Here is a 12369-nt window from a genome sequence, read left to right as displayed (position 1 = left end):
AGCCAGAGAACCAGGTCAGCAGAGCCGCTCTAGAGCCTAAGAACTAGGTCAGCAGAGCTGCTTTAGAGCCAGAGAACCAGGTCAGCAGAGCTGCTGTAGAGCCAGAGAAACCAGGTCAGCAGAGCTGCTTTAGAGGGAGAGAACCAGGTCAGCAGAGCTGCTTTAGAGCCAGAGAACCAGGTCAGCAGAGCTGCTGTAGAGCCAGAGAACCAGGTCAGCAGAGCTGCCCTAGCTGAAACTGACTGACTGACACTGACTGACTGACACTGCCTGACTGATACTGACTGACTGACACTGACTGACTGACACTGACACTGACTGACACTGACTGACTGACACTGACTGATTGACTGAGACTGACACTGACTGACTGAATCACACTGACTGACACTGACTGACACTAACTGACTGACTGACACTGACTGACAGACTGATACTGACTGACACTGACTGACTGATACTGACTGACTGACACTGACTGACTGACACTGACTGACACTGACTGACACTGACTGACTGACACTGACTGACTGACTGACACTGACACTGACTGTCTGACACTGACACTGACTGACTCTGACACTGACTGACACTGACTGACTGACACTGACTGACTGACACTGACAACACTGACACTGACTGACACTGACTGACTGACACTGACTGACACTGACTGACACTGACTGACTGACTGACTGACACTGACTGACACTGACTGACTGACACTGACTGACTGTCACTGACCGACTGACACTGACTGAGTGACACTGACTGACACTCACTTACTGACACTGACTGACACTGACTGACTGACACTGTCTGACTGACGCTGACTGACTGACACTGACTGACACTGACTAACTGACTGACACTAACTGAGACTGACTGACAATGACTGACTGACTGAAACTGACTGACTGAAACGAACTGACTGACTGACACTGACTGACTGACAATGACTGACACTGACTGACACTGACTGACTGACACCGACTGACTGACACTGACTGACTGACACTGAATGTAGGACGGTAGAATCTGACTGCATGGTTGCCCCCACTTTTTTCCTGGTGTTTGGATGGTTTTTGACTAGCCTGGCTGGGATCCTGCTATCTAGGACCCCAGCCTATCTGCTTACTCCCTTAAATAACATGGAGTGCATATTAGATGCACTAGTGATTGGATACTGTGGTACCTTATGAGCCCCTAGTATATGGTACCTTAGGTACCAAGGGCATAGGTACTTCACAGGCCTACCAGGGGCTGAAGCATGTATTATGCCACCCCAGGGAAGCAGACTATATCTGACACCACAGGCCTGCTACTGCAGCCTGGGTGAGGTAGTGTTAGCACTCCTCACTGAGGTATAGGTTCCCTATATCTCACCATACACACACATATAAACCTATCAGTCACCCCTAAGGCAGGCCCTAACAATCCTGAGAGCAGGGTGCGTGGTTTCCATGTGAGGGGGTGCCTCTGCCTGAGCAGGGCCCTTCTGCAGCTCTCAGAGTCCATTCTCTGTAGCTGTTTGTGGATGCGGTTAAACCATATACTCTTAAGTGCATTATAACCTAGTGGTATATGCTAACTTTGGGATGGCTGCATCAAAACATGTCGTGTTTGGTGTCAAACGCTTTGGAATCATACCCCCACACCAGTAACTGGTGTGGGAGTATGAACCCACCCTTCTAGAGGGATAGACATGTACCCACTGTAGAAACACGGTAGAATCCTGAAGAGCCCTGGCATCACAAAATGGATGCCACCAGCACAGACACTGGGCTGCCCTCCTGCTGCTGACTGAAACTCGCAGTGGAGGATGCCCAACAATAGGCATCCTGTCACAGGGAGGTGTAACCACCTTCCAGACAGGATGTAGTGTATTGGGGCTGGGTGGGTGCACTCCTAGAGTGCTTTGAAGTCCTGCACTGGGGGAGCAGTAGGCTCCTCTGTGCATATGCCAGCTCAAACCAGTTCAGGAGCTACCAGCCCCTGCTCTGGCGTGGAACTGGACTAAGGGAAGTGGGTGTAGCCACCAACTCATCTGACCCTCCCATAGGAGCGGTCATAGAGCTAGTCCCTCCCTTCCTTGTAGTATAAGTTAGGGAACCCTTGCCATTGCAAACTAGATATCCCTGGACGATGCTCTGAAGAAGAATCCTGGACCTTCAACATTCCACTACCTTTGGAAGACTGAGGAATCTCCCTTGGAGTCAAAGAGTGACTCCCCTGCTTGGCAGACACCAAAACTTTGCATCAATGGTCGCAAACTTTCCCACTCCTGCCAGAGTCCGAAGTCCCTGCAGCCCCAGAAGTAAATTTCCTAACTTCTGGATGGCCATTGTGAGTCCCCAGTGAAGCTGAGGTGAGTGGACCCCACGAGTGACGAGGAACAGCAATACCCGGGTACAGTGCACTATTGTCGAGTGCAACCCCTTCACGATGTTCTACGAAGTTGTGCTTTGGATCACATGTGCCCCAAGCCTCCATCAGGATTTTCGTTCAAAATCAGAGGCCTACCTTGCCCCGAGTGACCGTGGGCTCCTGTGAAGTGAATCCTCCTGAGGCATCTTTGTGATCCCTTGCTGGTTGGCTTGGGGGTCCCCTGAAGACTTTTCTACAGAACCAAAGAGCTCCCCTGGTTGCTCCAGACCTGCCCTGACTTACCCTTGCTGGGTGAGTCCCTCAGACCTTGCTGGTCTGCACCGCTGACTTTCTTCACTTTCCACAAGACTTGCTGTTGCCAAGGCTTGTTGGCTCAAATCCAGTTGCCGACACCTCAATAAGCTGCAAACTTTGTGGGACACTCCGAATCCAGCACCTGGTTGTCGTTGACCCCTCCTGGACCTCGTGGCTGAAGAGTCAAGACACCTGTGATCACCTGAAATCACCTGACTACTGTGGGCATCCAGCTTCCTGGCCCAGGGTCACTGGCAAGTGACTTTGAACACTGTCTCCTCTGCTTTCAGGTCTTCTTTCTTCAGAATCCAGCCTTGGATTCCACCGGACACTTCTCCTGTCTTCACAAGCAGCAAGTCTTCTGTGGCTCCCATTGAAAACGACGCCGCAACCCGACACCAAAAGACACCTATGCACCCGGCTTCCCTGGGTGAGGTAACTCCAGCACTACGGTGCTCCTGTGGGTGTTGGCTCTAGAATTACTTACCCTGTAAGTGACTTGCTTGTAGACTCTCCCGAAGTATCCTAAAACTTTAAAATTCCAAACACGACTTGCTCCATTGAAGTCTATTGGGATCCGCGGCTGTGTTCTCACACTGCATGCGTCTGCCGTGGGTCCTTTACTTACCTGCCTTGGGTAGATTAGTGAGGCCCCAGCGCTTCTGAAGACCTTAGGCCTTCTCCCTTCTTAAGTCGTTCTTCTTATACCTTTTTTTTAGTATATGGTCTGGTACGCCCCTAGGGCCCCAGCCATATAAGTGCTTATCTTCTTGTGAAATTTTGATTTGTGCATATGTCCTTGACTTCTAATCTCATAAAGAGATTAGTAGAGTGTGTCTAGTAATAAATACATATATATATTATATATATACCTGTGTGGTGTCCTTTCATTTAGTTATTCAAGAGATTATAAGGTAAAACAAGCTGCTTTACATTCCTCTGAGACTTAGCCTGAAGGCTGCTCTCCACAGATACCACTAGGATAGCTTTCTTTAAAAGGTTGTCTTAAACCTATCTACCATAAGAGTTGAATTGTACTGGTGCAAGGTGTCCACTTTAACTAGTGACCAGCATATACCAGGCCAACTTCTCACACTGACTGACACTTACTGACTGACACCCACTGACTGACACTCACTGGCTGACACTGACTGACACTGACTGACTGACTGATACTGACTGACAATGACTGACTGACACTGACTGACACTGACTGACTGACACTGACTGACACTGACTGACTGACACTGACTGACTGACACTGACTGAAACTGACTGACTGACACTGGCTGACACTGACTGACACTGACTGACTGACACTGACTGACACTGACTGACACTGACTGACTGACACTGACTGACTAACTGACTGACTCTGGCTGACACTGACTGACTGACTGACACTGACTGACACTGACTGACTGACACTGACTGACACTTACTGACACTGACTGACTGACAATGACTGACACTGACTGACACTGACTGACTGACAATGACTGACTGACACTGACTGACTGACACTGACTGAAACTTACTGACTCTCACTGACTGACACTGACTGACTGAATGACTTTCACTGATTGACTGACACTGTCACTGACAGACTGAGACTGACTGACACTTACTGACACTAACTGACTGACAATGACGGACTTACAGACTGACTGACACTGACTGACACTGACTGACTGACACTGACTGAAACTTACTGACACTGACTGACACTGACACTGATTGACTGACACTGACTGACTGAATGACTGTCACTGATTGACTGACACTGACACTGACTGACTGAGTGACAGACTGACTGACAGACTGACTGACACTGACTGACACTGACTGACTGACACTGACTGAAACTTACTGACACTGACTGACGCTGACTGACTCGCATGCTAAGTTCATGCTCGAATATCTAAAGGCCGGAGCGATCCCGATTGGCCTAAGAGTTAGAAACATCCCGGGCCTTTTTGTCGAAATCAGACAGTTCCTGGAAAAGTGGTCTCTTATCTCCAACCGATGTTCCAGGGACTGGATGATTTTGATAATAGAAACAGCAAAAGAGGTTATTGATCTACTGAACAAAGAGATCTGCGAATTGGAAGAAAAACTCAAACAATCACATAGTGTTGAGGAAGGGAAAAAGAAATTAGAAGAAATCCAACTTGAACTCGATTCTTTTGCTGAATACTTACTCAAGAGAAAAACTGAGAAACTGAGAAAGGATATTAGGAATTTCTCACAGGAACGCGCTTATCCATTCTTAACTGAGAATTTCTATTCCAATAGCACAGACTACTCTACCAACAATACTTTTTCCTCCTGGGGCCACAAGAGGGTTATCACCTTTTCTGATACAACGGATTCTGACAGTGAAGGCCCATCATTCAGTAACCCACAATCCAGACAGACAACGGACAGACCCACATCCGATAATCGTTTTTTAGGCAACCGCCGGGGCAACTTTCGCCCCAGATTTCAGAACCGTTTTCAGAATCCATATCAGAATTCCCCACACAGAGGACAATACCAAGACTCATCTCTGAACTCACAATACAGGAATCAATACCAGGAACAAGCTCCTCCCCAAAGATACATTCAGACCCGCCAACGACAGTATTGGAGGACATAAACAGGATTCCTGTTTTCAACCTTTCATCTCTACCCATGGGTTGCTCTACTGTGTCTCTCCTCTCCAAGGGCCTTTCCTTCGTACCATCAGTTGGCATTAATAAATTTGAACTCCTGAGAGACATACACACTTTCTTTCGCAAAGTCAGATTGAGAAAATACTTTGCAGACAGAAGCATGACTTCGGACACTGTCAACCATTCGGGACTCAAACCACCTTCCTCCTTCACACCAGGACTTGATATGGTTGGCATGGAGGTCAGTCTTTTTGAGAAAGCTGTCCTGAACAAAGTACAGAAGGCAATTAAATTTGTCCCTACCCCTCCATTTAATATCACTAGGGAAGAGAACATTGCCCTGAAATCCCTCAGGATCAATCAGGACCTTACTGTCAAACCCTGCGATAAGGGAGGCGGCATTGTAATTTTCGACAGCAGAAACTATCAAGACAAAATGTTGGATCTCTTAGGATCCCAGAGACATTACCGTAGAATTATGTCCAACCCAGAACCTAGGGTAAAACGCAGGATCTTACACGAAGTTGAACTAGCAGTTGAGAGAGGCGAAATATGCACTCAGGAGGCACTTTTTCTTACCCCCACACATACCCGCATTCCCATCATCTATGGCATTCCTAAGACGCATAAAGATCAGACTAATCCCCCACTGAGACCCATAGTTTCTACTATTGGCTCGGCCACCGAACCATTATCAAAATACATCGATAAATTTTTGCAACCTATGGTGGAATCTTTGGACTCATATGTCAAGGACACAGGACACTTCATTTCAAAGCTAGAAGGTCTTCAGTATAACCCCCAACAAGAAATTCTGGTCACACTGGATGTAGAATCCCTATACTCGAACATCCCCCAGGCCGAGGCCTGTAGAGTTGTGACCGACATGATTGAGGCAGACCCCACCTTACACAACGGCAGGTTCCTTATCCGATGTCTGAACATCGTGCTAGAAGAAAATTTCTTCGAATACAATGGAGAATTCTACCAACAGGTGAAGGGAGTCAGCATGGGGGCGGCCTGTGCCCCAAGCGTTGCCTGCCTGTACATGGGACATTTTGAGCAACACAATATTTACAATTTAGTTGCCCCTTTCTTCGAGAATGTGCGTCTATGGTCCCGGTACATCGACGACATTTTCTTTATTTGGACCGGCGACCAAAGGTCCCTTGATGAGTACATTGAATGGATTAATGCGGCCGATGTTAATCTCAGATTCACGGCGCATACCAGCACTTCAAAACTAGAATTTCTCGACGTTTGGGTTGAACACCGGCAATCCAAACTGAGTTTCTCTTTATATACGAAACCCACTGCCAGGAACACACTCCTCCATTTCGACAGTTTCCACCCAAGAAGCCAAAAGGACGGAATACCTTTCAGTCAGTTTCTACGCCTGCGCAGAAATTGTACTTCCATTAATGACTATCTTTCTCATGCGCAAGCCATGAAAGACAAATTTATCCAAAGAGGATACCCCCGCAGAATGGTGAAAAATGCCCTCAAGAGAGCGCGGTATTTCAATCGCGACTCCATGTTTCAACCTAGAACACAAAACCAACCAGACAGGCTAGTTTGTGTCACCAAACATTCTGCGATGAACAATAAAATCAGGCAAATTGTCAACTCGCAATGGCATTTACTCAACCTGGACCAGGAAACTTCCAATATCCCCAAACCTCTTTTTGCTTTTCGCAGAAACAAAAACTTGCGAAACTGGATTGTCAAAGCTAAACCACCTGAACCTAAGGGCTACACACAAAAATCAATTGAGGGCTCGATACCCGTTAAAGGCAATCATAAATGCGGTACCTGCCATGCATGTCCCCATGCCTTAGTTGGCGATCACATCTGTATAAACGAATATACGGTCAACCTGAAGGACATGACCAACTGTAGGACCTCCAACTGCATCTATGCCATTCAATGCCCATGCCCTCTTACCTATGTAGGCGAAACATCGAGAGAAATAAGGATACGCATTGGCGAGCACAAATCGAACATCAGACGATCCAAACCTGGAGCCCCACTAGTAGACCATTGGGTTCAAAATGGCCATTCCGAAGCCGACTTACGCTGGACTATTCTGGAAAAGATCCGCACACAAAGAGGAACAGACAGCAACAACGTACGCAAGAAACGGGAAGTTTTTTGGATATTTGTCCTTAAATCTAAGGACAAGGGCCTTAACGAATCCCTACCTTGGGAAAATGCAATTGTTTAGCCCATTTGATCTGCCTGTACGTTCCGCTGTGTTTGCATATGGTCTTTTATGACAAACCTCATATCAACGTCCTGTGAAGTGTATCCCGATTTTTCTATTCTTTTATTCTTTGTTTTATTCTTACCACGTTGTTATTATTCTATTTCCCGACCTTGTAGTCACTGAGGTCCAGTATTATTATTTTTTCCCATTATCCATGTGTCCATTTTCTCTAGATGTGGCTTATTCTGTCCACTCGATGCCACCTATTCCGGTTACCACATTTCGTGCGCGTGCTTTACTTACATAATTTTCCTTATTTTTCATGGCAGGATTTGACCGCCTCTGGCCACTTGGCTCCTCTTATCCTCTTTTTTTGTTTAGTTTTAAACTGAAGCTAGTTCATCCTTGCTTGGCTATGTTAGCTTTTAGCAAAATCTGCCTTTCGCCCAACCGTTGATCCTGGACACACCCCCCCTCCTTTCTTTTTAGGTCTCGCCTGCGAACGCAGCGCGAAGCGCTGCTTTCGGCGAGATCTATTGTTGCTGACTTGCCTCGGAAGTGGGACAGGAGATGTGCACGCGCAGGCTTTTGGCGGATTTGAGTTGGTGTACGCGCTTACAGCCACGCGGCGTGCACATCTCCTGTCCCCCTTCCCTCGCAAGCCAGCAAGCAGTTTCACTTTCGTCCTCACCAGCCTCGTAATTTTTTAGGTCTCGCTCTCGCTGTGAACGCGCTTGCGCGTTGAGTGCCTGCTGAGTTAATTATAGGTCCGCAGCGTGGGGCGCCTGTCGGCATGCTGTGATAATGACCTTTGGTTTTTTAAAGCACGAAGGCTGTGTTTGCACTTTTTTTTTTTTTTTTAAATAGGCGGACACGTGCAGAGAGACCACGACTGATAGAAGAACTTCCGGCAGCAAGGGGGACCAATAGTTAATTTCCCGTGATTTCGAAGATACCAAGTTTTGCCAAAGCGCAATAACAATGCTTCAAAATAAACTATTTTATGCACATCGCGTTACAGTTTTCAACCCGATAACTAAACAGTTGACAGGCTTATCTACCACCGCTTATCGCTGCTTAAAATCATCCCCCAGGGGCACAAAGAAAACAATATCCTGCGGAATACTGGGGGGGAGGCAGGGCTGACCCTGCTCCCTGAGGGCACAATCCACAATGCCGCAGATCACAGGCAGTTATGGGGGAGGGACAAATGGTTGTAAGAAGGCTGAGGGACAATATGGCACGAAAAACGTTTGAGTTCCTACCCATACCAGGCGCACCCAACCCTCCCTCCCCAAGATGCCGCGGTACTCACAGGGATCTCTGCCATGGCCAGCATCAACTCTTCTTCCTCCATAGCTGCTCCCACGGGTGCAGGCGCTCACACGCCCCGGCAGCAGGGATTCCGTGGGCGGGGCTTGAGGCGGGGAGGAGCGGCCACGCGCCGGGACTCACGCGATTCTTGTGATGTGGCAGTTGGGGTCCAAGCGGCTGGAACGGTAGACAACGCGCACCCTCCCTACAATCCGCCACTTGCTGGGATGGGGGCGGAACCGCTGTACACTCCCCCCCGGCCCGAGCGGTTGAAATCCCTGCCCGCAGTGCCGGATCCGCGGGAAAGCAGAGGGGGTCTACTGCATCACAGCCAAACCAACTGCACAGTTTGCTGACACAGGGAGGAGGTAGCCCAACTAATGCCCGCGTAGAGCAACAGCATCGACGGGCTGGTAGACGGTTGGTGACCGGGGCTAGTTTCAAAGTAGCTCCTGATGTGCACCTTTTAAGATTATTTTAATGGCAGGTCTATTGTCGAAGTGTGCCCAGGGTTTTACGTGGGGTGCGTCCTTCCGCTTCTCAGACCTAGCAGTAATTAACAAGCATTTGCCATGCAATAGGTCTCGCATTGACGCGAGTTTGGGCTATTGACATTGTAAATAACAATGCCTTTTCTTTTCGTTTTCTTTTTCAAAACAAAAATAAAAGGCACTGTTATTTAAAATGCCAATAGCTCAAACTCGTTTTTAGATGTCATTGAAGAGCTTTCTGCCAGGTAAGCCTGCATTGTGTTTTGGGGGAGATAGTAATATGCAGACGTGTTTTAGCGATTGGACGAATTTTAAGTCTGGTTAAAATGAAATAGCACACGTTTCATAACTTAGTATTACTTTGCACAGTTGCTGTAAAGAGTTGGTTTCCCAGGCTTTTTGCACGTTTAAATTGTTTAGCACTCGGTGAAGCTTGACAGAGTGGGCGGAAACTCGTTTTCGATCTGCTTTTCTCAAGCTGGGGACATAACAATAATTTAGTGAGCCACGTTTTGCAATCTTGCATTCATGCCAAAAGCCGATAACACATGATTCTTGCAAAAATTGCTGTTTGGTCAAGCAGAATTCCAGACGTAGCTTTGCCTGAGATGTGGAGGTTGGACAAAAGACAATCATTTGCAATGCAATACGTCTCGCATTTACGCACGTTTATGCTATTGGCATTGTAAATGACACCGCCTTTTATTTATGTTTTAAAAACCAAAACATAAATAAAAGGCATTGTCATTTACAATGTCAATAGCTCAAACTTGCGTAAATGCGAGACCTATTGCATTGCAAATGCTTGTTTTCTATTGGCATAGACGCGAGACGCTGCTTTTTTGCTCCGCGCCCTACTCGTGACGCGCAAGCCTCTCGACCTATTTAAACTGTCCTCGTGCGGTGCATCATGTGTGCTACCGGGCGAAATTCGATTCACCTGAGGACTCCCGCTTCACTCGGAGCATCGCGCTGACTCGTATCGTACCAGGTATTGTGCTACGACGCCTTTGCTCCATCTGCCCTCTCCGTCTCTCGCTTTATTTCACGAACTTGAATTCCCCTTCCCGTATCCTTACCCGTTCGTGTTTTTTGTCTCTTTTAGTTTTGATTAAACTCTGCCTCAAGCGATTATTCCGAAAACTTTGGACAGAAGTCTCTAACCTTTTCATTCAAGCGCTGTTATTAAAGGTAACGTGCTCCCCGTTTGTTCTCTGCTAAACCCTTTTGAATTCAGCCCTGTTATTCAGTTGGTTATTTCTTCTGTTTCTTTCGCCTTCCCCTGCAGAATCGGCCACTAAATCACTCCGCACCTAGTAAGAGATCTGCATCCTACCTTGAGAGCGGGTTTTTCCCGTCAGGTGCGTTTGTCCCCTGACCTCTTGAGTACTCTTATATTCCCTATATACTCTGTGTTTTTTCATTGTTTTTCTTTGGATCATTTTATCTTTTTACGTTGATATGCTGATTTCTACATGCTTCCTACATGACCATAAGGATCGCAACTAGTCTGTATGCTTATCCTCACTAGCATTTAACTCTGTATTCTCCTCCTTACTTTTAGAAACCTCAGTAAAGCCTAGCGGTTCGTCACGCTTGACTCGATGTTATATTGCACTATTTCCCTTTTCCCCAAATGAGCTTTAACTCTTTCAGTTATGCGCAGTAGAGTTTTACATCTCAGCCCAATTTGCCATTCTTGAAGAATTGTATACTTGTGTTACCCTTGCTATCTTTTTGGATGGTATTTCAGTCACGATCTGCTAATTTCTATACTTTGTTTTTCCTAGTAGAATCATTTCAAACTATTGGCTTGAGTGACGGCATCTAACCTGTGTCACTCGCTTCTCATGACTCCACAGGTGAGTGCCAATTATCCCTCCCCTTCCTCCCTGCCGTTTTCTGTTCCCCCGTTCCTCCCCCCTTTTCCCCTCTTCCTCTCTCCCCTTACCCCTCCTTTTCCTGGCCCCACCTCTTTTGCTCCCTTCCGTCCCCTCACCTGGGGCGACAATTCCCAATAATACTTATTAAAAAAGTATACTCTACCCTTGTATATATTTAAATATGACCCTCCTGATATTTAATGTTATTTTACCTCTATTTTCATTCCTTATTTTTTCATTCTTATTTTCATTTTTCTTCCCTTTTAAAAATGTTGGTAATCTCCTGGAATCCAGAGCATATCCGTTCACTAACCGAACTTTATTAAGAATGCTTTCCTTCCTTTAATCCATTGCCGCCCACTCTTATAACTCCTGATGCGAATATTATATTCTCTTGATTTGGACTAATTATGTTTTCTAGATGTTCTATTTTAATGCATTATAATTCCTGTTTTTGATAGGTCCCTTTGACACATGGTCTTTGCTCGCCCTGAGGAAGGTGGCACCCACATTTCGGTGCTTTCACCGAAACGCGCGTCGGCGCATACATGAGGCCCACCTCAACTTTGTTTTCCTGTCTTAAATTGTGGACATATGTTAGCCAATATTATGCTGAACATTTATTGAATCATGTCCTCATTTTGAAAAAATCCCTTTCTTTGTAAGATATTTTTGTGATTGTGTGACTTTAGGATTTATGCTGTAGAATGAATCTGGTTTGAGTGTTGTTGTTAGTGTGTGTCTGAATGTGTCTGGGACCCTGAAAAGCATGCTCTCTGTCTTTTGATAAATTTCTTATGTACTGAATTTATTTCTTTGCAATTTAATTTAATTTGATAATAAAACTATTTAAATCCATTTTTGCTCACTGTTCTGAATCATACTGCCCTAGTCCAATTGTGGGCACACTAATGAAGACGATAGATTGTACGTGTTAAAATTAATAGGTAGAGATATTTGCGTTTGAATTTATTGTGTTCCCTTTTCCCCTGAATCTCTACCCATATCTACTGTACAGGGGTTCCCCTTTTTGCATTGGTTGACGCTGACTGACTGCTACTGACTGACATTGACTGACTGACACTGACCGACTGACACTGGCTGACACTGACACTGATTGACACTGATTGACACTGACT

General features: G+C 46.3%; 1 long non-coding RNA gene across 1 annotated transcript; it reads left to right on the top strand.

Annotated features, from left to right (window-relative positions):
* The first annotated feature begins 10230 nt into the window (after window positions 1–10230).
* Window positions 10231–12088, top strand: LOC146868892 (uncharacterized). Its single transcript, XR_014966452.1, has 5 exons — window positions 10231–10338; window positions 10453–10538; window positions 10636–10708; window positions 11141–11209; window positions 11692–12088. It is a non-coding gene; the product is annotated as an uncharacterized LOC146868892 (long non-coding RNA).
* The last annotated feature ends 281 nt before the right edge of the window (window positions 12089–12369 follow it).

This window comes from Triturus cristatus, chromosome 1_2 (assembly GCF_964204655.1).
Source record: "Triturus cristatus chromosome 1_2, aTriCri1.1, whole genome shotgun sequence".
Taxonomy (NCBI): Eukaryota; Metazoa; Chordata; class Amphibia; order Caudata; family Salamandridae; genus Triturus; species Triturus cristatus.
Note: the sequence above shows the minus strand (reverse complement) of the source record. Positions and strands in the feature narration are given on the sequence as shown.